Raw genomic sequence first — 6,124 nt, forward strand, 5'->3', positions numbered from 1 at the left:
TCTGATAACCACTAAACTATTGTCTATGTCTAAAGGGCTGCCATCCACAAGGACAGACATACACTGACTGTGATTAGATTACATGACCCTAACTCTCCTGGATGTAATGAATCAGAATGGAATATATATATATTCCCTGCTGAAGCCATGAGTTTCTCTGACCCTTGGAATGGGAACTTACAGAAAGCAAACTCTCTCTGCTGGTATCATTCATGGTAAAGAAAAAAGCTTCAAAATTACATACAGGTGCTTCAAGCTTAGCATATGTACCAAAAAGCATATATGATGGGATACATGCTAGATAATGTGTTTTTACATTTTGTAGATTAAAATCTATTTTGAATGTTGCAAGTAATTTTTAATAGAATAGTGCTTGAAATATATATGCTTTGTTGGACCAATGTACAGTGGGACAGTGATCTTCACCAATTAATTCATTTGAGTAACTTAGAAAAATAATTGAATTGAAAAGGTACACTTTTTGTTTTCTGTTAGGTTTCAAATTGCACGGTAGCTCTTATGCACCAGAAAACAAATATTGTTTGTTAAACCATTGCTATCCCCAAGATAGTCTTCTGTGTGCTCCCCTACGAATACCCTCACTCTCATATGCTATCTCAGCCAAGAGAAAGGGTACCTGGATACAATGAACTTACAGCTTTTCATTATAGATATTTGACTGTATTATTCAAGTTGTTCTATGAATCTCAGGGCACTTAGTCCTAAGTCTATTGGAACAGAGAAGAAACAATTAATTCGTGTTCATACATTGAGCAATTCTTTCACCAGGAATCAAGACACAGTTTTTTTGGACTATCTGTAACAGGTAATTAACAAAGGAAACCAGCAGTCTAACAGTATAAAAGAACATGATAGAAGACAACCTGTTAGAAGAATCTAGTGTCTTTAGAAGCAAATGTAAGCCCTTTCCTGGCAAGGAGCAGAGGGGGAACAAAGAAACAGGGATGGTGTTGCAGCCCCTGGGTGGCCTGGGCCAAGGACACTGCCTGAGGACCCTAGATGCCTCTTAGAGCATGAGTTCAGGCAACCATTTCTCTGAGGGGGGCCTGGCAACCTTCACATTCCAAACTTTGCCACCAGGACCAAAACAGAGAAAGGCTGCGAATGACCTTTTCAGCTGCCAGCGCCATCATGAAAGCCAATGGGACCAGCACATACCAACAGCACGCTTGTCTACTCTCCACAAAACAAGGAAGCCAGTGTGCTCCCATCAGCACCCCAAACTCAGACTTGGCCATCTTGGTCCACACCCTGAACTCTGAGTCCAGCATAACCCTGTGCTCCATATTCTTGCAGTCCAAGGAGGAAGAGGAGCTGGAACTGCTGGTGTTTCCCCAGCTGCCCTTGGTGAAGCTCTGCTTCAGTGTATTCAAGGATCCTGGGATCACAACGTGTGAGCACACATTCTGTCCAAGACATGACTTAAAGTCAGAGAAGTGTCTGGTGGGCAAAGCACATAAATGGTAGTGGTGAACAACATCACCGAGGCTAAGCAGACTGGGGAGCTCTTCATCCACTGAAGGCAAGGCTACTGGATGGCTGGGGAAGGAAGCCCATTTTTTTACTGTGGACCCCTGGATAGGTGCTCCATCACCATCAAGCTTAGCACCTGGAAGGAGCATGAGGACAGGTCTGCATGGTGCCCTGAACGCTTCAGCTTTCTGCCCTTCCTCAAGACAAACCTGCAGGCCCACGTCAGGTATGCGTGCACATTAAGTGTCCCCACTTCCAGTATGGGTGCATGTTTATTGGGAACCAGGACACATATGAGACACATCTCGAGGCAGCTCCTGCAGTAGATGGACTATTTCTTCCATGAAATGCATGTGGTGGTGGAACTGAAGGAGCAGGACATTGCATTTCTGAGCTCCATGCTAGGCAAGCTCTATGAGAAACCTGACCAGCTGAAGAAGGGCTTCAGCTGAAGATTGATGCCCTGGAAGAAAACCCAGGCAAGCTCAGTGAGGACCTCATGGGGTTTTGGCGGCATGGGTCCATGTTGAACGACAAGCTATTGCACACCAACACATGGCTGAACACGGGCATCTTAGGATCCTATGAGCCTCAGCAGATTTTCAAGTGCAAAGGAACCTCCCTGGGCCACCAGGGCCCTGTCTGGTGTCTCTGCTTCTACTCCACTGGTGACTTACTCTTCAGAGGCTCCTCTGGAAAGACCATCAAAGTGTGGACACATGTATCACCTATACGTGCCAAAAGTCCTGGAGGCCCATGAAAGCTTCATGCTGGCACTCTGCAAACAGGGGCACAAGCTCTACAACAGCGGAGCAGACTGGACCATCAGCCAATGGGACATCCAGAATCTGTAGAAGGTGAATACAATCCAGGCGCACAACAGCCTAGTGTGAACACTAGTTTCCTTGCTCAGCATGAGCTTTGGTAATTCTCTGAAGGCCATCAAGGTTGGGACATCTTAGGAACCAAGCTGAAGTAGAATATGGAGCTCACAGACTTCAACCATGGGGTATGGACCCCAGAGACCACCCAGAGCTACCTGTACAGCAACTCCTACAAATCAAGATCTGGAACATCTAGACACTCAATGAAATCCACATCTGGCAGACATCTGGTAGCAGCATCTACTCTATCTATGTGATGAGTCGCTAGGTTGTCTGCGGCACCTAGGAGAAACTCACAACATGTGGGACATGGAGTCCCAGAAGCAGGTGTGACCCGTGATAAGCCATGTGGGCACTGTGTATGCCCTATTGGTCATCTCTATGTCTTACCAGACCAAAGCCTACCGTGCATCCCACTGCAGTCCCTCAGGGGCTGAAGGACGGGCAACATGATTGGCACGCAGACCCTGTTCTGTCACTAGGGCACTGTGACTGCAATGGCTGTGCCCCAGGGCTGAGTCTTCTCAAAGTATATGGATGGCACTGGGAAGATTTGGACTTGGTAACAGGAAATCCAGACTGGATCTTGGCTTCCTCTGGGCCAGGCTCTCCACATGAGCAGTCTCAGGGTCTCAGCCTGCTTTGTGGGGACAGGTGGGCAGGCTCAGCTCTCCATGCAGTACCCACCATGCCCTATGCTCAGCATGGCCCTGTCCTCAGTGCTGCCAGGACAATGCCCAGCCCCTCTCTCCAAGTGCCATGCTAGATACTCTCTCTGCCCACCCTCTGACCCCACTCAACATGAACTGCTGGCAGTTTTATTCACCTTTTCTGTGTTTTTAGACTGTTGATAGATTTGATTATTTCATGGCATATGCATGAAACTTAATCTGAACAGATTTGGAGTTGTCTTTAGTTGGACAAAAGGTCTATGAAGGTTAATCAAATGACAAATTAATACTTGTAATATTCTCTCACTCTGTTTGCCTGGGCATGGAATGAAACTACAGTGAAATAGATGAGTTGCTGATTTATGGGAGTCATCATTTTAGTTTGGACATTTAAAGTAATGTCTTAGTCTTGTATAACAAATATAATAAAGATGATGCTTGTTATATATATCTACAAACATGAGAGTTAAAAATATACCCATGAAATTATGGTTATTTTACGACCTTTGCTCCTGAAATCTATGTATATTATGTATTCGTATGTTCTTCAATCATATTCTCTACCTAAAATCTTCCAATAAAAAAGTGTGTAACAAATCTAATGTATGGAGAAAATACACATCTGTTAGGCAGAGATTGATTTGCTAATATACAGATGAAGACTGCACTATCCTAAAGGTGGCATTTTAGTGAGTGACACATGTCAAGCTCTAGTTGGTGATGCCCATGGCCTGACCTAATCAACACTTTAAAGTTATATCCAACTAAATCCAACATAAACATCTGTGCTAGTTTACCCAGTATGTGGAGAATTATTTCTGGATTATGTTTTCTTATGCACGGTTTAAGTTTAAGAGCTATTATACAAGCATTCTCTACACAAAAATGATTCTGATCAACTCACAGCACTTATAAATCCCACACAGTTGGGAGAGAAAATGGATGTTGTACAAAAGATTCAAATGACAACAGCTGCATCTGGCATAAACTGTGTATCTGGCACATTCTGACTCTTGTTATAACCACACAGTGCAAGTGACAATTGCTTTCCTTAATCCTGTGATTGTGTTCTGTACAATTTGAATCATTTTTCCATAACCTTTGGACCTCCTGCAGACATCTAGGTCCCTAATTTCATTGTTTAGTGCATTACATCACAGTATTGTAGCAGGACACCATGGCACTATAAATTGATATTTTATGTGCAACCTCTGTATGCACTTAATATCAATAAAAAGAAAATTACTCATAACAGTAATAGGTCAAGGCAGGCCAAAAAGAATTATTTGGAGGGATAGCAGCCACATTCGATTTTATAAGTGGTGATATTTTTCCTTGTTAATTTCAATTCTACAAATATTTATCCCAGCCTACATTGTAGGAGAGAGCAAAAATGTAACCCCTGTATTCTATGAGACAAAAATGACACATGAATCATTTAAATATAATCCAGACAGCATTGTGTGATAAGATATTTGGTGCAAATTTTAAGTTTCATAGGTGTTAGGAAATGATGTAACTAAGGGTATTTATAAGATAAATTAATCTGCCTTTATGGTGGCATTATCTTAGCCAATCACAATGGCTATAATTGTTGAGCACTTACCATTTACCAGACACTACACATTAATTCATTTAATTCCGTTGACTACCTTGTGAGTCATTTAGTATTTATTATTAGACCATCAGGTCACAGATCAAAATGTAGAATTTGGGGAGGTTAAATATGTTTCATTATTCCTTGCATTAAATGCAGACAAGATTCAAGCCCAGGTCTCTGTGACTTCAGAGTTCCTTTTCTTAAGCTTTTCCCCATCTAGACTAGTCAGGTGATAATACTCACAATAGTTTTTTTTGTGTGTGTTTTTCCCCCCAACTTTATTAAGATATCATTGACATATAACATTGTATAACTGTAAAGTGTACAATGTGTTGATTTGATACACTTGTATGTTGCAATATCATTACCACCATAGTGTTAGCTAACCCCTCCATCATGTCCCATAATTTCCATTTCTTTTTGTGCTGAAAACATTTACTACCAACTGACTTAGCAATTTTCAAGTATATAGTGCAGTATTATTATCTGTACTCACAATATTGTACATTATCCCCTGAACTTACAACCGGAAGTTAGTATCCATTGACCAATATCTCCCCATTTTCCCCATCCCCAGCTCCTGGTAATCACCATTTTAATCTCTGTATTCACAAGTTCAGCTTTTTCAAAGAATTTTTTTTTCTTAACATTAATAGACAATATTTGCAGCTTAGAGATTGGCAATGTCTGGAGAAGGTTTTGGTTTTCATGACTGGCACCTGGTTATTGCAACTGGTGGGTGGAGATGGAGATGCTGCTAATCACCCCACACCGCAGAGGAGAGCTCCCTACAACAATTACCTACCCAAATATAAACAGTGATAAGGAGACCTCAGCTAAGCATTCTTTGTTGTACAGGGCTGTCTTGTGCACCATCGTTTGGTTAGCCACACCATGCTCTCTACACATCAGATTGCATTACCATTTCCTCCTCCAACTATGACACCAAAAATGTCTGCAGATATTAACATATATCTTCTGATGGGAGGCAAGGGGATAACATCCTTACTTTAGAGCCACTGCCCTGTAATAATTAGTTAACAGCCAAATTAGAAAGACAGAGAAGTAGCCTTGGCAGATAGTCATGATATTTCAAGTAGCCTGAATAGAAATAAAAAATGTTGTTGTTTTTTATTGGGAGACAGAGGATCAGGAAATTAATTTTACCTAGGTCAATTCAGGGCATCTTCCCTATGATGTGACTGTGAAATGGATTTTCAGAATAAATAGGATGATACCAGTCAGAGAACAAAAAGAGAAGTTATTTCATTCAAAGGGAGAAGCTTGTACAAAGCCACAGCAAAGGATCAAACAATGTTGCAAATACAGGAAGTGAGGACATGTTCTCCTGGCTCATCAATAGGCTGAGGGCAGGTATGATGGTGAATTTTATATGTCAACTTGACTGGACCACAGGCTGCCCAGACATTTGGGCAAACATTATTCCTGGTGTCTGTGAGGATGTTTCTGGATAA

General features: G+C 41.8%; 1 pseudogene; it reads left to right on the top strand.

Moving 5' to 3' along the window:
• The first annotated feature begins 1,125 nt into the window (after nt 1-1,125).
• On the top strand, nt 1,126-2,944 carry LOC109453081 (E3 ubiquitin-protein ligase TRAF7; annotated as a pseudogene).
• Nucleotides 2,945-6,124: the final 3,180 nt, after the last annotated feature.

This window comes from Rhinolophus sinicus, linkage group LG04 (assembly GCF_036562045.2).
Source record: "Rhinolophus sinicus isolate RSC01 linkage group LG04, ASM3656204v1, whole genome shotgun sequence".
NCBI lineage: Eukaryota > Metazoa > Chordata > Mammalia > Chiroptera > Rhinolophidae > Rhinolophus > Rhinolophus sinicus.